Source organism: Macrotis lagotis, chromosome 1 (assembly GCF_037893015.1).
Source record: "Macrotis lagotis isolate mMagLag1 chromosome 1, bilby.v1.9.chrom.fasta, whole genome shotgun sequence".
In the NCBI taxonomy this organism is placed as follows: Eukaryota; Metazoa; Chordata; class Mammalia; order Peramelemorphia; family Peramelidae; genus Macrotis; species Macrotis lagotis.
The window spans coordinates 72,177,041-72,188,518 of NC_133658.1; the positions used below are offsets into that span (position 1 = coordinate 72,177,041).

The 11,478-nt window shown below is 34.7% G+C and overlaps 1 long non-coding RNA gene across 1 annotated transcript in view; it reads left to right on the plus strand.

The window, feature by feature from the left end:
• Positions 1-2,261, plus strand: part of LOC141513549 (uncharacterized) — a 53,154-nt gene extending 50,893 nt beyond the window's left edge. Inside the window, exon 3 of the long non-coding RNA XR_012475816.1 lies at positions 2,193-2,261. This is a non-coding gene — a long non-coding RNA (uncharacterized LOC141513549). The remainder of the gene's footprint in view (positions 1-2,192) is intronic.
• Positions 2,262-11,478: the final 9,217 nt, after the last annotated feature.

An 11,478-nucleotide genomic window follows, 5' to 3' on the forward strand; every position in this document is an offset into this window, starting at 1 on the left:
GATTTGACTAAAACCCTAATCTTCTGTCACCAAGTTTGATATTTTTTCCTATGGGTCTGTCCTGAAGGAGGGTTATAGAGATGCCCTGCTAGGCTGCAGATTTAAAATATCTACCTCCACAGCAGGCAGGAATGAGTGGAAACATTTAGCCAAAGAATAGAGAAACACCTGGGAAGTACTGATCTAATTATGGACAGTTAAGCGTGATTTCTCTTTTGTAAATTTATGCTAACAATGCTCTCTGAATTTTTCAAAGAAATAACAGAAAGAGCTGAGTAGAGGAAGTGTGGACATAATTTCTCAGGAAATTTCAAAAAGCATTTGATATATAGTAGAACTGTACAAAGGACTAATCAGCACATGGGGGTGCAAATGATGAGCTCCTCAAGGGATGAATCCTAATTTGGATATCAATGACAGGAGCCAGTCACAGTAGTGTCTGGCAAGAGTTCACAATAGAAGGAAATAGTGTAGTCTGCTGACCAGAATCCACAGAAGGATAGAAATATCCAGCTTTCTCATAATAAAAGGTGTGAGACAATATAAAGGTAAAAATATGGTGATTATACAAAGCTAGAGAAAAACAGGCAGTTTTAAAGAAGCTGTTTGAATATACAAATAGAAAAGAAAGTAATGTACTGGGGAAAAAATGGAAATGCTACCATCCTATTATCCCAAGCTTTAGTTTCAACATAACCCATCTTAGGGTCATGATAGAATTAAATCTATTAGGGACATCTAGTCAATTGATTTCTTTTTTCGTATGAGGAAACTGATGCCTAGAAATGACGTGTCTAAGATCATTCACTTTGTCTTTGTTCATCCTGTAAACTGCCTTATACATGTTAGCTACTATTAGGTTTTTCCATAGTTCAGGGACCTATGATTTCATTGGTAGGGATTTCATCTGATAGTTACAATCATCAATAGTGCTGGTCAGTTCAATTACCTCTATCAAGAAGAAAGGGCTAGGGGAACCATGCATATTGAGACAGCTAGAGTTACTATTGAATATCCATTGAAGCAGGGTCTTATTCCAAAGAATTCTATCAATGGCAGAGCTGGAATTCAAAGTCTGGTTTAGTGACTGTAAATTCAGTGCTCTGGATTCAATTTTGCACTAGATTTTGGATTTTAAGATCTGGGCCTGAGACTTGATTCCTCTTATTAGATGAACAATATTCCTCATTACACACATTTTTTTCATCTGTAAAATGAAAACAGTAAAGTACCATGAAAAATATCTTAGAAATCACCTGATAGAACCCATTTATATTTTAGATGAGGAAGCTAAGTCCAAGTAAAGAAAAATTATTTGTCTAAGTCAGCAAAAGATAAAGATGTATATCCAGCTCTGTGATTCCAAATCCAGAACTCTTTTAACTGTTTGTTAATATTATATAGCTCAGGGCGGCTAAGTGGTGCAGTGGATAGAGCACCGGCCCTGGAGTCAGGAGTACCTGAGTTCATATCTGGCCTCACATACTTAATAATTACCTAGCTGTGTGACCTTGGGCAAACCACTTAACCCCAATGCCTTGCAAAAACTAAAAATAAAAAAATTACATAGCTCATAGAGTTCTTGTATGTTAAACATTATAAAAACTGCAAAATATATACAAATATGAAATATTGCTAAACTTTTAAGCGGGGGGGATGTATATAGAAAATGAGCCTTTAAGACATTGTTGGGGAAGTATCCCATTTCAAGGTGAATAAACAAAGACTGTCATTTTATTGTGAGATAGACACTATAAAAAGCTATAAAGCACTATTAGGAACATGAGCTTTTACCATTTGAGTTATTTTCCTTGCCTTTGCTCCTCCCGTAAACTGCTGTATAAATGTCAGCTATTATTATTGCTGTTATTATGCTTCCATACTTCAGGGACCTGTGATTTCATTGGTGGGGATTCCAACTGGTAGATAGTATTTGAGAGTTACAATGGCCAATAGTGCAGGGCACTTTGATTAACTCTTTCAAAAAGAGAGGGGCAGGGGAATCATGTATCTGGAGACAGAATAACTATTGAATATCTTCAAATACAGGATAGTCTACCAATTCTATCAATGCTATTGTTTAGCCTTATCTGATTTACTTGAAATTGGTACATTTGTAAAATAACTTTCAGAATAAAATATGACTACCTTTAAGATCTGCGCATCATTCTTTCATTGTTGTTTTGACAAAGCTCACTTTCTGGAACCAGTTAGCTCTGCAGCCTTATGTTCCTAGCCCAGCTAAGGATGGGGACCAAGCCAGTAAAAGTGAAGCTGACGCAAAATGAAAACATGTCTTCTCCAACCATCTTGTGTGAGTGAGAATGTCCCATGTGTTTTATGTATCATTATAAAATCTTTAGTTAGAGTTAGTTCATATGACGTTTTGTCTATGTTTCTTAAAATCCTGAAAATGACTAGCAAAGTTTGAACTTTTATTAACCTTATGGCTAATCTAGTGAATTGAGCATCTATATTGAGTTAGATTGACTGTAGCTTTCTTTCATGGATCTGTGATGTAGAATATGTTTCAGCCATACTTTGGTAGAACCATCTTGGAAGATAGAATAAATCATGGTAAAAGTAACCTACTGACCTCAAACCCATTAGTGAATTAGACTTCCCCTGGTGGAATGGGAGGATGAGAACAATTTTTTTTCCAATGGTCATAAAGTTGTCTAAAACAGGCTTTGTGGAACATTTTGAGCTTGACCATATATTTAAGACATTAAGGTCATCCATTCCATCTCAGGTCATTGCTAGTCATTTTGACTTTTCTTATGTCTGGACTTTTCTGGAAGAAACAGTGAGGTTAATGATTTTGTTGATTTTGCCCTACATTAATCCAATTCACATCCAAGTCAAAACATTACTTGATGATGTCATTAGTCCATCTTGGAAACAAAGGATGCATAAAAATCTGGCACTAGACACCTAAGCTGTACTTCAGGCCAGACCATAATTTTTTTTCTAGTATATTATCTAATATGTGGCAAAGGAGCACTTTGAAATTATGCTTATTATGCTTATTATTATTATTATTATTATTATTATTATTATTGATGTTACTGGTAGTAATTGTTATTTTGTTCTTCATTTTTGAAGAGGACCAATGATATCACAGGTGATATCTTGACTTGCATGTAAAATGAATTTAACTAAATGAAGCAGAGTTGTACAAAGTCATCAGCCTTACTCTCTCTCCCTTAGTCAGCAAAGTCCCATGGCAGCACAAAACTTAAGGTGATTGTCAATGGCCTGGGATGCAGTAGAAGAAATTGGTGTCTTCAATGTCTGATCAAGCTCTAAGTGATCCACAGAACCTACATCAGTAACCTTCATGACTTTTAGAAAAAAAATGTTCTCATCTGCCCATTCTGCTAGGGAATATCTTCACATGCTTGGAATAAATAACCCCATAACTCACTGACAGGTTTGGGGTCTGTTGATTACCTTCAACTTGGTTTTGTTTGTCTGACTAGAAAGTTTTATCAAGCTGTGGTTCTTGTGCATGCTACAACTTCTTAAAGCCATAAGGAGAATTGGGTGAAAAGCAGAGACCAAAGATAGTTGAGCAGAACAGGTCTTGGCAAGGCTCACACTCCATTAGTAAAGAAATAATATATTAGTATTATTTTTTAACTTTATGCATTTTGCTTTAAAGAGAGAAGAACTTAAAAACAAAGGTTTTTTGTATTTTGGCTATCTACATACATAAGTACATACATATATATGTATTAAAGAGCAGAACTGGGTAACCAAGGTGTTCAATATTTCCTAAAACAGAACCCTAAACATTAAAGCATCAAGGAAACAAATGTTACATGTTATTTAAGATAGCATCATAGATCTAGAGCCTACCTCTGAGTTTATTTGACTCAAACTTTTCATTTCACATTTAAGGAAACTAAAGTCTATGGATATTAAGTTACTTGATCATGGTCATGTAGTTATCAGGTGGTTAGAGACAGCATTGGAAACCAGGTCGTGAAACCCAAACTGGTAAGCTTTCCATTATATTATATTGTCATTAATCCATGTAGGTAATGATTTGATATTACACCACTACTTGAATGGAACTGTGATCTCATCAATGTGGCTACTTCCAGGGGCAGTTAGGTGATGCAGTGGATAGAGTCAGGAGGACCTGAATCCAAATCCAGCCTCAGACACTTAATAGTTACCTATCTGTGTGACCCTCAGCAAGTGACTTAATCCCATTGCCTTGCCAAAAAAAACCCAAAACTAAAAAAATGTGACTACCTCCATACTGGTAGATTTACTCTATCTGGGCCTTCTTGCTTTGTGCAAATATTATTCATATTCTCTCATAAATTTTCCATCATGCAGAAGATTTTCTCAAGGTCTCTTAATATAAAGGTAACAGTGTAACACCCAGTTAGTCTTCTGTTATCCCTTGTTCTCTTTTCATAATATATACCAATACATTTTTACCTCCATTTTGACTTTCATTGAATAATATGTCCATTTCATTATTGGTAATATGTGATATTTTATTTATAGACACTAGTATAAATCTTTTCATTGCCCTTTGGGGGACCCATAATTTTGATTACTTGGAAGATATAGCATACTATAATTTTTTTCTACTCTATAGACTAAGAGAGATATTAGTTTTAAATGATTTTGGATTTCAGGAAGAATCTTGAGTCATTAAAAGTTGTTAAAGTTATTAAAGTACATAAAAATATATTCAAGACATGAAAAATAGTTTCTCCAGGATGCTCCATCCTACTTTCCTTTCTCCATTTAATTATAGACTCTGATTGCCCAAGGTAATTGTACTTATTGACAAGTTCTTTGAACTATCCATACAATTGTGTGTAATAATCTGGCAATTGTTCACTCACTATTTTTTCCTCACATGGATACCTTAAACCTTCTGGTCCACTTATAAATCACATTTAAATGATTTTACTCTTCAAGATGATGGTTCAATTAACATAATATCATCCACAAATAAGAGTATGTCAAAGACTTCAGCATTTATAGAGAATTCCTCTTACATTTGGACTATATAGTGGACAATAGGAGATCCTCTTAGTGTTTTTGTATGTGTCCCTGATAAATATCTTTCTTATATTCAATCAGAAGTTAATTAGATACCTCTATTTAATCTATCAGTTTTTCATATTGTTAATTATAATTTGTGTTCCTTATAAAACCACTTAGTTTCTTCTTCAATAAATTTACTAACATAGGAATTAAGTCTACATATTAATTCTGACTTTTCCCCAAATGTGAATTATATTTATTAAGTAGGGACAGAAAGCCAATGTTACACAATGAATAGAGGGCTTTTTTTTGTAAGTTAACAGGGATTTTTTTTGTAGTTAACAGGAACCTGGCTAGATCTTATACAGGAAGTGGTATCTCATTTAGATCTTAAAGGAAGCCAACAATTTTAAGATGTGGAGGTATGGAGGGAGAGCGTTTCATATATTACAAAGCCAGTGTAAACACAAAGATGAGAGGTGGAATACTGTTTATGAGGAGCAACGGGTAAACTAGCATACCTAGATAATATTAGTATATGGTGTATATGTGTATGTCCTTATGGGGGGGAGAGCTGATCATATACCAACTGAATATTTTCTTGTAAGATATATACCAGTAGAACATTCCCTTTTCCCAATAGGCTATTGATCTTTACCCAAAATAATTCTACACAGCTTCTGCTTTCCTCCCATAACTCTTTTTTTCTTGTTTATTTTTTCATCCATTTGCACATGTATATTTTTAAGTTACAAAATTTCCTTCCACCTTCCCTTACCACCCACCTCCCCTCAGCGGAGGCCAAGTCAGGCCAGCATTGTACATATATAGCTTTGATAAACATGTTTACAGATTAGTCATTTTTGGTATGAGTATTTAGGATTAAGGGGAAAAGATACATTCGAGATAATTTTGTAAAGTGTTCATCAGATTATGAAGAGCTTTTTTTTGGTTTTGTTTTCTTCCTCTGGATGGGGATAACTGGTCTAATACCACTGACCTAGCTCTCTGAATTGCTGAGAGGAGCTGCTTCCTTCAAGGCTGATCATCTCACAATGTTGTTGTTAATGTGTACATTGTCCCCTTGGTTCTGCTCCCTTTGCTCAGCAAAGATCCTGTAAGTCATCATGCTTTTCTAGAGTCTGACCATTTATGGTTTCTTATAGAACAATAATATTTCACAGTATTCAAGTATTCCTTAACTTGTTTAGCCATTTTCCTAATTGATGGGCACCTCCCATAATTCTTAAGCTAGTCCCTTATTAGTCTACATTCGATGTATAAAATATAGTAAGATATTTATTATATAAGAATTATAAATAATCATCACATCAAAATGAGATATAAAATAAAAATTTAAATAATGTATTCTATAATAGATAGTATTTATATGTCTTAAATATCTAAATATCTTAAATGTCTAAAAATATCTAAATGTATATCTATGTGTTTATTATATAAATATCTAAATATTTAGATAAATAAGATTTAAGTCAGTAACTGACCAGGATTAACAAATTATCAAATTATAGTTGCCCTTTGCATCCTTCTTTTTCTGGTCCTTCTAAATATTCAGGCATCATTGAGGTAAGCAGCCTATTATGTAGAAAGAGGGAGTGATCTGAGAGCTATAACAATAAATGAATGTGGAGAATGTGCCCATAGACCATTTTTGTGCCTAATTATGCCAGTATACAAATCACTCAAAGCAGCTGTTTGTGGGAACTGCATTTCATTGACTCCGGATTAGGAGAGCTTTCCAAAGGTATTCATCAACTGTGACACCGCGCCTGTCTTTTTCATCCTTCAGAGCCTGCTCTGTAAGGTGCTGTTATGATTCACACGTCATTCACACTGGAATATCAGTAACAAAGCAGGATTTCAAACAGGAGAAGTTCTAATTAGGAGTATAATATTTGCTTTTTGTCAGCTCCTAATTAGTTTCACCATATTCCCATTTATGAAGGTGACTTGGTTATAATCACAGTTCAATGAGGAAGAGTTATATAATATATTCTATTGTGGAGGAATATGGCTAAAATCCCTGGAGGTCTTCCCCTTCACTCTGTCCACACATCAACACACATAGCATAGAGATATCAAATAGTCACATTTCATTCTCCTCACTATTTCCTTCACAGTATGACAGACACATTAATCAATAGAGGAGAAAATGTATTATTATTTTACCATCCAATAAATCCCATTCCAGGAGCTCATAGGTTTGTGAATTTTTCAATCATTAAAGGTTCACAGCATTTTCCTCATTTTGTGGGAAGAGTCTTTTTTTTTTCAAGTAGGGTAGAATGAGATGTGTACAACATTGGCAAAATTCTGCAAAAAAAAAAAGGAGGGAACATAATTACATTTATAAAGTATTTAGGATGGATGTTACCCCAAATTCATGTCAGAAGTTAGGATACAGGAGTCAAAAGGGACTTTAAAACATGGAATATCACATTAGAGATGAACAGAGTTGGTGAACACACGATGCTAAATCAAACTGTTGAAAATTTAGAGCTAGAATGGGATCTTGGAAATAATTCAGTTTAAGCTTTTCATTTGATAGGTAGACAAACTGAGTCCCAGAGAGAAAGAGCTTTAGTGATTTGTCCAAGGTCACTCAGTTGAAGAAATAGGAATAGGATTCACTTTTTCCTTCTTAGACCAGTGTTCTTAGGATTAACAGGAATGGATCCTGTTCCTTGGAGTTGAACCTGGGTAGAGAAGCAGCTGCAAAGTTGAGACCATTTTAGGTCCCTGGTTTTATGATTCTCCCCCCCCACCCTGCAATCAGCAATCGGGGACTAGCTCAAGAGTATCCATTAATAAATTTTCAGGGAGAGCATTTATATTGATTTATTTTGTTGATTGTTTAGAATTTAGAAAGTAATGGAAAAAATGCTAAACTTGAAGATTAACATTTAAAAATATGTCATACTGTTAAATATTTACATCCTGGGAAACAATCTTCACAACTAGGAGTTCTGATAGGTCTCTTTTCTAAGATATGTAGAGGATTGCATCAAACTGATAAGATAACAAGTCATTCCCCAATTGATAAATGATCAAAGGATATGAATGGTTAGTTTTTAAATGAAGAAATTAAAGCTATATAAAATCATATGAGAAAATGCTCTAAATCATTATTGATTAGAGAAATGCAAATTAAAACAACTCTGAGGTATTACCTCACACCTATCAGGATGGCTAAGCTGACAAAAGGGAAAGATGATTAATGTTGGAAAGGTTGTGGGAGGATTGGAACTTTAACATATTGCTGGTGGAGTTGTGAATAGATCAAACCATTCTGGAGAACAATATAGAACTATGCCCAAAGAGCAATAAAACTGTTCATTCTCTTTGACCCAGTAATTCCAATTTTAGGTCTATATCCAGAAGAATTCATAAAAATGGGAAAAGTCCTACATTTTTCAAAATATTCACAGCAGCTCCTTTTGTGGGAGCAAAGAATCAGAAACTGAGGGATCAATTGAGGCATGGCTAAACAACTTATGGTACATGAATACTATGGAATACTATTGTACCATAAGAAACAAGAAATGGTCAGACTTTAGAAAAGCATGGAATGAATTAGGGTATCTGATACTGAGTGAAGAGAGTGGAACCATGAGAACAAAGTACACATTAACAAGAACCTTGTGAGATGGTCAACCCTGATAGATGCACCTCATCTCAGCAATTCAGATTGTTATTAGACTGGATATGGACAATACTATCCCCATCCAGAGGAAGAAAAACAAAGCTAAAAAAAGAACACCTCTTTGAAATCTGATGAACACCACATTCACTTTTTTTTTTAGGTTTTTGCAAGGCAAATGGGGTTCAGTGGCTTGCCCAAGGCTACACAGCTAGGTAATTATTAAGTCTCTGAGACCAGATTTGAACCCAGGTACTCCTGACTCCAAGGCCGGTGCTTCATCCACTACACCACCTAGCCTCCCCACATTCACTTTTTAATAAATATCTCTTATGTATTTTTTCCCTTAATACTAACTAATCATACCGAAAATGACTAATCTGTAAACATTTTTAACACAAATGTGTATGTATGACATTAACCTGACTGCCAATGAGGGGAGGGGAGTGGGAAGGGAGGGTGGAATGAAATTTTGTAACTTAAAAATTTACTTAGGCATATGAATGTTGAAAATCTTTCATAGCGTATATTTGGATAAATAAAATATCAATAAAAAAATCAAAAAACAAATAAAAAACCCCCATCTGCATCAAACTCCTGATTCCCTCTGGTTATCCTAGTCTCTTCAATGGGAAATTTTTTTTTTCTCAAGGAAAAATTTCCCTCTCCTTAACTTGTGTTGTTAAATCATTCTTAACTTCCTTTAATAAGTGACATAAACTTTTTCTTTATCTGTTCCTGATCTAAAATAGTAACCAGTCTGATGAATGTAATTTAAAATATGCTTTCAATGTCCAATAAGGTTAACTTGATCTAAAGATATTCTTAGATTGAAAGAGGAATTAAATTAAGCAACAAACACTTGAAAGAATGTCTGGGGGGTGATAGTTTCCAATTATCCAAACATCCCAATTGGTCTAAAAAAGAATGTCAAAGATGTACCTTTGATGGAATTTGTAAGATGATCATTACTATCCAAACCTTTCTTAAAGGTTTGCATAGTTCTTTATGTATTTTATTTCATTGTGGGCTTCATATCAAATCTGTAAATCAGACACCATTATTAACTTCATTTTAGTAAGTAAACCGAGACTAAGAGCAGTTAAGTGACAAGGTTCCATAGATATTTAGTATCAGAAACGAGATTTGAACAGAGTGATCACTTCAAGTCTAACCTTCTATCTACTGAACTGCCTAATTGTCTAATTTTATATGTCTAAGATCTCCAAGGGGAATCCCCATTTCTAAAGGAAACAAAATAGTACAGCCCAAATTGAGACAGTGAAAGAAGTGAAGAAAACCCAAACCCTGGCATCTAATATCACAGCCACTGTTAAGAGATTTCTCATTATTTGGTTCATTACCTCTCCTTTCTTCAAGGACTATAAACTTTAGTAGGATGGACTAGTCTTTAAACAGTAACAAAAGAGGGCAAGAAACAGAAAAGTGGAACAAATATTTATTAAATACCTACTGTGTGGTAGTCATTTTACAAAGTTGTCTTATTTGATTCTCACAATAACACATGCACAGTGGGTAGTGTCAACACTTTGAAGTGAGGAGGATCTGAGTTCAAATCCAGTTCTAGACATTTATTAGCTGTGTGACCTTGGGTATGTCACTTAGCCCTAATTGCCTCAAATTCAGGGTTATTTTCAATTTTCCAGATTCATATTTAGCTACTGGACCCAGGTGGTTCCAGAGGAGAAAGTGAGGCTGGTGATTTAGCAAGTTCCCTCTTCCCCTACACAAATCCAATTCATTTGCTTGTCTTGGTATTCTCTCCCTGATATTATGTTCTTCTTCAAGAATGAAAGACAAGCATCATCAATTCCATGAGATCAGTGCTATTATTATCCTCATTTTACAGATGAAGAGACAGGAGTAGAAAGGTTAAATGATTCATTTTGGGCTAGAAAGCTACTAAAGTGTTTGAGGTCGTATTTGAACTTCCTGCTTGAAGTGTAGCACTCTAAAGAACCAGCTAACTGCATCAAAGAAACTTTCCTGCTCTGGGATAGCATTTACTTGCTAATGGTGACCCCTCTTTGTGTGTGTGTGGGGGGGGGTTGTGTGTGTGTTTATGTATGTGTCTTGAACCCTCAGTCTCTTAACTTGAATTATTCATTGTCAATTCAATCACTATGACTTTCCAGTTTGATGTAAATTCTCCTCCCAGTTTGCTATGAAAAAAATAGGGTCACCAACCTAGACTCTCTAATCTTGAACTGTTAAAATGCAAATAGCCAATGGGCAAGATAATGCTTGGAACTTTATTTGCTTACATTGTAATATAAATAAATTCATCAGAACTTTTTCTGGAGGCAGATTTGGGCAAGGGAAAATGAATAAAGGTGAACAGAAAGCATAGCCACCTGAAGAGGAAACTGTAGATAGAGGAGAGAACATTGAAAAATGAGGGAAACTTGCACCTTTAAGAAGTATGCCCACTGGAGAAAGAGATAGTGACTTAACAGTGGCAGATCTGAAAACTAATGGACTCGTTTTTGGAAAGAAATTTGATAGTACACAGTAAAAGTTTTTAAAATAACCATACCCTTTGACTCAATAATTATATTGCTGGGATTATACCTTGAGAATATTATCACAAAGAAAATGAAAAGAACAATCTCTTTAAAGATTTTTATAGCAGTATTATTTGTAATTACAAGAAACTGGAAGTAACCCAAATGTCCTACAAGTGGGGAATGCATAAACAAATTGTGGTACATGAATGTAATGGAATATCATAATACAATTAAGATCAACAGGTATGAGAAATATAAATAAATCTATACTAG